Genomic DNA, 12,447 nt, shown 5'->3' on the forward strand with positions numbered 1-12,447 from the left:
CATGTGGACCGTTTCCCTCGAGGAAAAAGGAAAAACTCGTACTTATTTCCTAATTCTGTTCCTACTGTATCAAAACGGTTTGCTACGAGCCCACGTTTTCATCTCTGAGCGACCCGAAGCGGCCGAGTATCCAGCAAACCTCGTCATTTCCCGGGTCCACCGCAGAGCCAGTGGTGCTTCATTCCTAGTTATGAGCAGATATCTGAGTGACACCTCACCGAATGCGATAGGCCGTTACTCTGACGTGTGCCTTCCTTGTGAGTGAGGACGAAGCCACCAGATGATACGATCAGAGTGAACAGGATGTGGTGGGGATATCCTGCCGTCACGCTCGCTGTCTGCTAAAGCGACAGCTCATCGTGCAACAAGCGTAAACACTGCATATCAGATATTTTCGCGTCCAAATACTCTGCAGTTTTGTGTGTTTTTCTTCCTCATTAAAGGTGCATTGTGTAGCTTTTCTGCTGGAGGCTCCGTCAAATGCTTTTCTCTGTGGAGATGTTACTGCTTTGTCTGGATCTTATTAAATTTCCTTTAAATTTTCAGGTTAGATCTGTGGAGAGGCAACCCCGCACACAGTTAGAAGGTATTTTTTAGGTGTTAAACCACATGTAATTTAATAAACGTAAGGTAGAGCTGTTCAAAGTCGTACTGTGTGTGGAACATTCCAGGCAGAGCAATGACATCTCAAAGTTACAAAGTGCACCTTTAAAGAACTTCATGTCAAGATCCCAAGTAAACAAAGTGAACAGTGAAGAGTCTCGCACAAGGACACAACAGAAAATGGTTTATATCTACAAAAACGGCTCGGTTCGCTGACGCAGCACGTCTTTGTCTGATGAAACTCTGGGGTTGTACGCGAGAGACGATAAGGCAGTGGACGAGACGAGGGCCTTTGTCGCCGCTTGCAGCTTTACATTTATTTTAAGTTCGTTATTTGATTAAAGTGGAATTCACGATGGTATTGAGCAAATTCTGAATTGTAGTACATATATTGTGGTACACAACAGGCTAGGTTAAAGCTTTTGTCACATTTTAAAGTAACACTCATCTATTAACTATCTATTACATTCTCTTAATTAATGTTCATTAACTTTTGTGCATATACTGTAATTGTATTAAGCATAAATAAGCTTTAAGTAGACAGAAACACCATTAATACTAATCCTACTAATTACCACTTAAGCAAAGGTGCATTGTGTAACTTTTCTGGTGGAAATAGCTCGACCTTACATTTATTCAATTCAGAAATGCCTACAAAAACAGACATTCTGACTGTGAGCGGGGTCGCCTCTCCACAGATCTGACCTGGAACTTGGTCTGTTTGATCTCCGTGAAGATTGAAAGATTTAACGTCATACCGGGAAACGTTCCAAACATCTCGAGCAATAGCATCTTCATGGAGAAAAGCCTTTGACGGACCCTCCACCAGAAAAGTTACGCAATGCACGTTTAAGGGTTATGAAAAATAAATAAATAAATAAATGCAGTAGACTTACAATGGACGTGGAGTTGCAGTCGGAGGGGCAGCCCTGTCAGACACAAAAAGCAGGTGTTAAAAAGAGATCTGACTTAGGATTTACACAAATGAGAGCTAACAAATATTGCACAAGTAAAAAAAAAAAAAAAGGGGGTAAAATTTGAACATATCATAGAGATGTGCTATGAATCAAACTTCTTATTGTTCTTTCTAATGAAGAGGTCTACAGCCAATCCTCTGTCAATTTAGTTTAGTTTTTTTTGTTTAATGAGACAGGGACAGTGCACAGTCTTCATGAACCTTAAAAGGAGAGATGAGTTGTACCAGGTTGAAACACCGGTGCAAATTTCCACCTGTCGTCCCTGGGCAGGTTAACCGATTGATTGTATTTAATTGACCTCCATTCCTCCCGGAGACCTATGTAGAGTGTTTTGGGTTGATGGGGGAAACCGGAGCGCCCGGAGGAAACCCATCCAGACACGGCAAAACACAAAAAAGCCAGAGGTTTGGAGCAGATTTCAGACTTAAGAGGACGACTATTAAGAGGACTATTTTTGTGTTAAATGGCAGTTTTTTAAAAAGTCAGTATTGTTTATGCCGAGAAAATTTAATTGCAAAGCCATTTTAGTATGTTTTCCCAAAAATCAAATCAACCAGCTTGAAGAAAACAACTGCGATTCATGTTACTGTCTAGCCCAAACTAAAAGCAAGATTGAAATTCAAAATCTACACATAGTCTTTTACAAAGTTTTGGGTGAAATTTTGATCTTACCTGCAATGTTGTTTTTAGGTTTTCTACACGCAAATTAAACTCGTGCAACCTCCTACAGGCTGCTGCATGTGACAGGGGAGATGCCCAGGCCGGAGATGATACCATGGCCACGAGAGCCAAGAGAACCAGGTACCGCGCAGAACCGCCACAACCAAGCCCAAAAGCAGCCATCGAAATCAGCCAAGTGAGGATAGAGTCTCGGTGTGATGACAGAGAAGGTTAAGGATTCACTGATGGTAGACTGGCAGGCTTGTGCACTCTTTTAAAGACAACAGCGCATGGCATTTCCATAGCATTGGGAAACTCCGCGTTGTTTGATCCATGTTGCATTATTATGTCATGATTAGCTAGTCTCCCCTTGAACCCAAAAGGGCATAGGGTGAAATAGAAGTAGCAGTGCGTTGATAGCCACATATCTGGTAGCTGATCTTGTAGAGTATTAGTGGTGTGGTATTTCCTCGCGAGCAGAGCTGTGATGTGGTTCACACAGAGAATAGTGGAATGTGTCAGTTTCTCTGGCCATGGAATACCTTGCCATTTCGTCATTAGTTTATTACAGGTGGATGGCCCGTGTTTTTTTCAGACTGTACAATCAAACGTCTAGACATTACTAGACAGTATTGATGTACCATTTTTGAGTTGGGGTGCACTTTTGTCGGTTCAAATCTCCACCAAAACATTATCAAATTATAACAGTAGAGAAAGTGCTGTAAAACTGTACACACTGTGGAATAGTGGTCATTTCGTTTATTTGCTAGTTCAGAATTACGTTCTGGTCACTCTAAATGAAAACTTCATTAAATGTGAGAATCAGGTAATCTCTCAAAGCACACTAGTGGCACACTTAAACGGACCGTATTACGCTATTTTCTGATCTACAAACATACCCAGTGTTGTGTTTTGTTTCATTCACACACGTTTAACACACAAACCCTGCACCAGGCATCTCCACACTCTATTAAACAAGAGTTAAAATGTTGCTGTTAACTTGAAAACTACTGCTCCATGACATCACAAGGTGTAACTGAGCATTTTGAGCTTTGGAGATGTAGACATAATAATCCAGAATTACTCAGACATGTGTGAATGAAACAAAACACAACCCCAGCTATGTTTTTTGAGGAGATACCAGCATTCTAACATGACTTAAAGCTCACAAGAGTCCATTTTGTGCTCCATTTTCAACTAAACTACTTTGAAAAACAGACAAAGAGTAACGCGCCAAAGTCTTAATTGAGGAGCAGATGTTCTAACAATTAGGGATGTTACAATCAAAATATCGTTATATCGTACCTTCAAAAGTCTCTCAATAACATCGTGTACCGTCACAATATATCGGATCGCAAGTTTCTTTGCTAAAATTCATTGATATGGTATCCAGGCTGGTGCCACCTAGTATTTCTGCTCAATTTCATTTCTCTCCAGTGACTAGTTCAGGAATCAGAATACACTAGACGGTTCGCAAAAACCCCAGAAGTGCGAGTTCGGGCACCAGCCAGTCAGCGAAGAGCCATACACTCTGTGTTGTCAACGATTCCCGAGATCGAGGATTTAAAGCCGGAACAAAGAGAAAGATTGGTGAATTTTATCAAGAGGAAAGACGTTATTGCTCTTCTTCCTATGGGATTTGGGAAAAGCTTAACATACCATTTAGCCCCGTTAGCGGCGCATTACGTACGTCACAACCAAATAGCAGCGATTGGTTAAATGAAAAAAGTACCCGCCTACCATCAAGTGAACTAATTCTAACGCTGCGAGGTCAGACGGTTTCTACGAAGTGAAACCGGTTGATGAATCAGGCTATTGTTATGGTGCAGCACTAGCTAAAAAAACAGAATTAACTACATCGTCCATGATCCTTTGCTCTGTTTGGTTCAAACTACATGTAGAAACAACAGTTCTAAGCACTTTTAAATCTTAGTTCTTTGAATTAAGTCTTGTCAAGGCATTTTAAGAGGAAAAAGTAGCATATTCACAGTTTTGTTAGCCTGCACAAAATACAAAATATTAAATACGGCAATAAATACCCTACTGTGAGATGTATATTGTGAAAATACTGTACTGTGAGATTTGGATATTGCTACATCCCTACTAACAATTCAAACAAATCTTCAAACTCTCGGGTTGCTGAGGGCCAAAATGTTGTCACATAAAACATAAATAAATGCTTTGACACTTGCAACCTTGGCTAAATTTTAATACTGAGAATAGAGTCACAGAGTCCAAAGATGTGATCCATAACCGGACCTGTGTTCGTGGAGATAGATGTGTTTAATGCCATACTGTGCAACAACTGCCATGTTTTATGGACAGAACTGTGTGGGAATCAGTTTGGTGTGAAAGAGCAGATGTTACACTATTTTGTGATCTCTGTTAATGTTGTTTCCTCATCCCAAACAGACCTGGAGTTGTGTTTTGTTTTATTCACACATGTTTAACACATATATCCTGCATAGTTAGGCTGAGTTCTTCTCTCAAACTGAGAACACTCTGTTCCACCTTGTGATGTCATGTCGTAATACAGGAAGTGCTCCACTGTGTTTTTAAACTCCACACACCTTCACTAGAATCATTTGGATCATTTCAGCCCTGGAATTGCCAATCTCTACTGAACTCAAGGTAAAAGGAGCTGCTAACTTGAAAACTACCATGCCATGACATCACAAGGTGGAACAGAGCATTTTGAGCTTTAAAAATGTAGACAGACTAATAATAAAGTGTTACTCAAACATGTGTGAATGAAACAAAACACAACTCCAGGTCTGTTTTTGAAGAGGTAACAACATTCATGGCTTAAAGCTCACAAGAGTTAATTTTGCGTAATATAGGACCTTTAATACTAAATAGTAGGGATGTAACAGTAATCGAAATATCATGATATCGTATCGTCAAAAGTCTCACAATAATACCGTGGGCTGTCACAATATATCGAATTGCAAGTTCCTTTGCTTAAATACATTTTTTATAGTAGTAATAGCTCATAAACATCGGGAACTACATATCCCATGATTCCTTTCAGTGCAGACAACAATAACTTTTTTTTTTTTTTTACTTTAATTCTTAGGATTATGATAGAAATTCATTAGCCAGACTGGCGCCACCTAGTGCTGCCGCTCAATTTCATTTCTCTCCAACGACTAGGTCAGGAATCAGAATATACACGATGGTTTGCAAGAACCCCGGAAGTTGTAGACCGCACATCGGCCAATCAGTGAAGAGCTATGAAGCCATGACGTCAAACATAAGCACCTGTCTTGGTCCCTTTTGTAGAACAGCACAACAGAGATGGATGCAGACGAAGCCAGACATTCTGTGTTGGCAACAATTCACGAGATCGAGGATTTAAAGCCGGAACAAAGACAATGTTTGGTGAATTTTATCAAGGGGAAAGACATTATTGTCCTTCTTTCTATGGGATTTGCCGCATACGTCACATCCAAATACCAGAATCCTAATGATGCGAGGTCAGACGGTTTCTACGAAGTGAAACTGGCTGACATGCTTGAGTATTATTATTATTTTTATTATTATTATTATTTATTATTATTATTATTATTATTATTATTATTATTATTATTGTTGTTGTTGTTGTTATTATTATTATTATCTGTTTATATCTCCAAAGGTTGAGATGCTCTGATGCTCTGGTCCAACTTGTGATGTCATGTAGTGGTAGTTTTCAAGTTAACAGCTCCTTTTACCTATAGTTCAGCAGAGATTGGAAATTCTACAGCTGAAATTATCCAAATTATTCTTTTATGAAGGTGTATTGAGTTTAAAAAGTGGAGCGCATCCAGTATTACCAAATAACATCACAAGGTGGAAAAGAGATGAGAACTCAGCCTAAATATACATGATTTGTGTGTTAAACCTGTGTGAATGAAACAAAACATTAATTTTCACATATACCTAATGCAACACCAAGGCTAGAGAGTCCAAACATCATTTTAGAAGCCCAGTACGTAAAATTCTTGGGTTACTTTCTACGAATACAAGATTATCAATATATCAGAATGATTTCCCATCAGCGAGGACACCCAGGGCAGCCCCTGCAGTAGGCCAAGCGTAGGCAGTACGTGGGCAGTGTGGAGACTCTGTGGTGCGTTCAAAATCTGCTCTGACCACATCAAACCCAGCCACAAGATTGTCTCCTGGCAATCTGAAACCAATTGCCTAAGAACGAAACACCTTCCCATTTCTGGCTAAAAGGGAAATTGAACTTCAAAGCCTCTTGGGTAGAAAATGTGAATAATGGTTTTACCTAGCGCTTTTCCACCTTCGAGGCACTCTTTACATCAAGGAACCTGCGGGACAGTGGATCTGACCGCTCCGCTAATGAGGTTGCCGTCAGGAGCTAGATTCAAACCCTCAACCTTTAGATAACTGGACAAACACTGAGCTACTGTCGCCCATTATCACCTTTGGAATCATTTATGTATTTGTACGATATCTTCAAAGTTGTTGTTGTTTTGTTTTTTTTCTTTTCTTTTTTTTTTTTTTTTTCTTCAGAGTTTGACACACAGTTGAAATCAGGAAATCCCTTGCTCAGACATTTCTCAGTACATACCACAAACCGACTTACTATGACACGGTATTCCACTATCTCTTTGATAAAAGACAGCAGTGAGCCGGGGTCTGAATGATAATTTCTTCCCCTTTTCTACCAGCTACTCATTTTATTTGACAGTTTTTCATCAGGAAATTCCCAAGCAGTTTTTGTTGTTCTTTTTTTTTTTTTTTTTTTTTCAAAGGGGATCCACATATTATTCACGTATTAGTATTATTATTCTCTTTTAAACTAGGCCCAGATATGTCGACAGCCACAGGGAGAACATTCAAACTCCACACAGAAGACTGGCCCAGAACTTGTACACCAGACCTTCTCGTGAGGTTTGGGGGTCTTAACCACTGACACCACTGTCCTCTGGACCACCAAGTCGCCTACAGGAGGTTTCACATCAAGGCTCTATCCCCAGCACAGTGAGATTTTGTGAATGGAGCATTGTGTCAATCAGAGCACTCCTTTAATGGCATGAAAATGATAGGTCTGCTATCCTCCTGTAGTCTAGCTCTAATGGCACCGTTCACTCCGGCATAAAGTGCTCAACCTCTTCTGACGGGAGATCTTAGGCTACGTTCAGACTGCAGCCTGAAGTGACCCAAATACCATTTTTTCTCCCTATGCTACTGTATCTGATCTGGTCCGAATGACACAGATTCTTTCAAATGCGACCCAGGCCACTTGGATATGTGCTCCTAAATCCAATACATATCCGATCTTCTGACATGTGACTTCAGTCTGAATGGCCAGGTCGCTTTCACCCCACCTACACGTCATAACAACATGGTAACAAGCACTTTTTTTGAGCCAATACAGCCCAACGCTGACACGTTTGCTCACTAAAATAGGCCGCCCAAGACGTGTTTCCTCCCGCAAGAGTGGTACAAGTTGGCACTCACAAATGTACACAAACATTCTTTTCGTCACATGAAAACTGTGTATGAACTCCGTGTCAGTGAAGCATTGAAGCCCATCGTGATCCCACCACTCTTGGCCGCGACTCCACACCCACACATTGCTACACATTCTACGGACGTTGGTGCCACTGCCCCACAATACGCCATGCCCAAAAAACTCTTTTTTTTTCCTTTTCAACCTCCTCCATAAAACAAATAAGCTGTACATGTTCTGGCTCTGGTACGACAACAACTTTAGGCTCCTTCCGTAAACACTGAGCACACTTGGTGTGTGTGACGTCATCGTGTCCTCCAATGCACATGCATGACACTTTTAAGGCATTTAAAGTTCACACCGGAGATCACATACAAATCACATTTAAATGGAAATTAAATCTGAAATGACAAAAAAAATCCGAATTGAGCATTAAGCCCTGCAGTCTGAACGTAGCCATAGTTTAACTACATCTGAAAGGTGCATTGTGTAACTTTTTTTGTGGAGGGTTTGTTTGTATACGTACAGTAGATATGTTATTATCTTGTCTAGAATGTTCCCCAGTAAAACATTAAAGATGGAGACAAGTGGCTGGTGACACGAGGTCAAGCTGCAGATAAGAGCTATGGAGAGGTAACCCCCAATCACTGTCAGAATGTGTACTTTTGACTAATAAGATAGATAATATGAATTTCATACTGTGAAACATTCTAGGCAAAGCAAAAACATCTCCATGGATACAATCAGTGCACATTTAACATGGATGTATTGACCACAGGTTGCAGAATACAAGAAAAAAAAACTAAAAAAAAAAAAGTGTTTTAATAAAAGTGTTTAAAATTCAACATTGACACAAGTGTAGGCTACAATAGATAATATGATTTCACGAACAATTTTTAAAGGGCCCATATTACGCTGTTTTCTGATCTGTTATAATCATCATCCTCATCAAAAACATGAGAACATGGACTTGTGTTTCATTCACACACATTTAACACACAAGTCCTGCATATTTAAGCAGTTCTTCAGAAGCCACTCTGTTCTGTGTTTTTAAACTTAATACATCTTCACGAGAATCATTTGAATCATTTGAGACCTTGAATATCCAAAAGGTAAAAGGAGCTGTTAACTTAAAAACTACTATTTCATGACATCACAAGGTGGAATAGAGCATTTTGAGCTTTGGCAATGTAGACAGATTCAATATTCAAACATGTGAATGAAACAAAACACAGCTCTAGGTATGTTTTGATGCAGTAATAACATTCTAACATGGCTTTAAGCTCACAAGAGTCATGTTTGCGTAATATAGGACCTTTAAGCGCTGACACTGAAGTAATAATCTTATCCTAGACTAAAGCAAACATGTAAGCCTCAGGTGACCAGCTCTCTGTCCATGTTTCTATTGTCCCTTACTGTCCCCACCCCCAAAAGTGTCCACAAAGTTTCCACAAAGCTTCAGGTGATACACAATTACACAATCAGAGACACAATATAATCTAAGTTTACAAAAACACATTTAAACAGTTGCTAAACCAAGGCTAATGTCTTGTGTCTGCTGCACATGCATGCATTATGCTAAAAATGTCAGACAATGAACAGTTTAGTAACCTTGCACATGACAAAAAGGCTGAGCAGAGTGACAGAGATTAGTCTAAACATTCTGTCAAATCATTTAATGGGCATTACAAATACTGTAAATATAGAGAGGTAGTGGAGGGTTCAGAGCTCCACTCCTTCCCGCTCTTAACAGCATAGCAACAGTTATCAGGATCACAGGGAGGGGCCGAGAGGACCTTCTCTGGAAGTATGAGTATGAAAAACCAGAGCACAAGCAGACTTCGAATTTATTTGTTTGGAGGCCCCTTGAGATGTCTCGCCATCTCGTTTTCGAGGGGGTCCTCATTGTTACAACAACAAAAGACATACAGTAGAGCAGACAGTAGGATACATAACTTCAAATAAACATCAAAACAACAAAAACAACACAACCATACACACGCACACACACATACACACATTTGACTGTTGTGACTGTGAGACACTTAATAAATCAAATCTGAACAAAAACTAAGACAGAGTTCAAATATAGTCACAAAATACAACAAGATGAACAACAAAATTCAACAAAATGAACAAAAATAATTACCCAGGTTTTGTAAATATTGATCCAGAGGACTTTTAAATGAAGGGACAGAAGTTAATGTTCGAATCGATGAGGGAATATTGTTGAAATCAAAGGGAGCTTTATATTTAGTGTTTTCCATTTGTTTTTTGACTCTTGTGACAACAATAAATATCTGATCTGTGTGACTTAAACTGTAAGAGGATCTGAATGGAATTAAAAACTATTTGATATATTCAGGATAACTGAGAGTAATGCATTTAAAGATAAATAATAACTAGTGAAGTTGACGTCGGCAGGGCAGAGCAGGACAGCTGGTGGAACATCACACAGTGGTGAGTTCTGAAGGGACAACGGAGAATAATACTGCACAGACTTTGCTCTTGCAAAGCTGTAAGTACAAGAACAGACTTCTTGCATCTTATGAAGCCTTAACTTATGGCAGGCACATACTCGACTTGTCTCCGTGGAGATGCTGTTGCTTTGCCTGTAATGTTTTAGTATGTCCATGGAGACAAGCGGGTAGAGCCCATCAGAAATGTTACACAGTGGAGATTTAAGTAAAGACCTGGTGTACTTTGTCCACCTCCGTCTGGACTAGCTCAGTTCCAGGAATTCGCTCTGCAGGCTGCCCTCGCTGTGGGAGAAGTTGACCATCTCCTCCACCCCGTCACGCTCCTCCTCTTCCTCCTCCTCTTCTGCCTCTCGGGACGTCTGTGCCTCCCCCTCACCGCCCCCCTTACCCCCCAGCTCCAGGTAGCCCTTGGCTGTCTGGTTGCCCCCCCTGCTGCCCTTCCCCTGGCCGCCCTCCGCCTTGCTCTTGGCCGGTTGTACCATCAGGATTCCTTCATCCAGGATGGGGGTCCCATCTGCGCTGTCGAAGTCTCCCCCTGCCCGACTCTCCCTCTCTGCGTGAAAGATGTGGGCGCTGGGGTCCAGGGTGACGGTGGATTTGCTGGTGCACAGACCCATGACTGCAAGAAAAATGTTGTACATGAGCTAAAATGTTGTAAAAAGTTGTCTTGTTTTTTTGGTAGTTTAGATTTATTTAGTTTGTTGTTCTAGAATTATGGAATGGGATATGTAAGCAAATTTGCACACACTATCTGCCCACACTAAATAAACTTAAATAACTATAAATCCCACAAATCTACAGTAATCAAGACATATTCCATTTTTGCAGGATGGATGGGACACCTTACTGCAAATGTATGTTGGTAGTTTGCATTTTCTGCTAGTTGAGATTAATCTTACCCCAAAAACCAAACTGTGTGCTGGAAAAATCTGTGCAAGAGTCCCAAGACCAGTTTAATTTAGAATGAATAAAAATGTAAAGAAGTCTGCCAGAATCCAGGTTGAAAAGCTGAATGCAAAAGTAGAAAGAGTCCTGGTCGCTTCAGGAAGGTTCCGTGGAACTTTTCTTGGTATGTTCTCTGGTTGTAGTGCAGTCCGTGTACGCTGTAGATCTCCCTGCACACTGGTGGTGAGTGACCTGTCCACAGCAGACTCCTCTTACTGCTGTCAAAACAAGAGGCACTTGAGCTCAAATTAGCACCATTGTCTTCCATTCGTAACAAGCGCCCTGCCTTGAATTTTATCTGTTTTTATTCACAGAAACACAGGTGAATTTACAAGTCTTATATTACACTAAACTGACCTCCTCAAAAACAGACTTGGAGTTGTGTTTTGTTTCATTCATACATGTATCAGTAATCCACATTAATTAGTCTGTCTACATCTCCAAAATTCTTTCCTTTTACTTTTTGTTCAGCAGAGATTGTCAATTCCAGGGCTGAAATTATCCAAATGATTCCAGTGAAGATGTGTGGCATTTACAAACACAGTGGAGCACTTCCTGTATTAGGCAAGGCAAGGTAAGTTTATCTGTATAGCACAATTCGTCCATCCATCCATTTTCTTCTGCTTATCCAGGGCCGGGTCACGGGGGCACCCAGACTTCCCGTTCCACACACGCTTTCTCCAGCTCTGCAGGGGGGACCCCGAGGTGTTCCCTGGCCAGGCGAGAGACATAGTCCCTCCAGCATGTCCTGGGTCTTCCCCAGGGCCTCCTCCTGGTGGGACATGCCCGGAACACCTCTCCAGGGAGGCGTCCAGGAGGCATCCGGAACAGATGCCTGAGCCACCTCAACTGCTCCTCTAGACGTGGATGAACAGCGGCTCTACTCCGAGCTCCTCACGCTATCTCTAAGGGAGCATCCAGCCACCCTGCGGAGGAAACTCATTTTGGCCGCTTGTATCCACGATCTTATCCTTTCAGTCATTACCCAGAGCTCATGACCATAGGTGAGGGGAGGAGCATAGATTGACGGTAAAGCTCTTGATTTACCGCCTCAATTCAACTCATTTCATGTCATTCACAAAGTAATTCAAAGTACTTTACAGAACAAAAAATGCATTAAAATCACAATAAAACCAAACCAAAACATAAATAATCATCATAAAATTAAAAAGAGGGAGAGAGAGATTAAATGAGAGAGAAGAGTGTGGAATGAAAAATGAAAAACCTTTCAGTCATATGCAGCTAATCAGAAATGTTTTGTGCCTGGATTTAAACGGAGTGAAAGCATAGACCTGTCTCAAATGTTCAGACTGTTCCA

This window comes from Boleophthalmus pectinirostris, unplaced genomic scaffold, assembly GCF_026225935.1.
Source record: "Boleophthalmus pectinirostris isolate CB_2022bp ecotype Guang Dong unplaced genomic scaffold, ASM2622593v1 HiC_scaffold_23, whole genome shotgun sequence".
Lineage (NCBI taxonomy): Eukaryota > Metazoa > Chordata > Actinopteri > Gobiiformes > Gobiidae > Boleophthalmus > Boleophthalmus pectinirostris.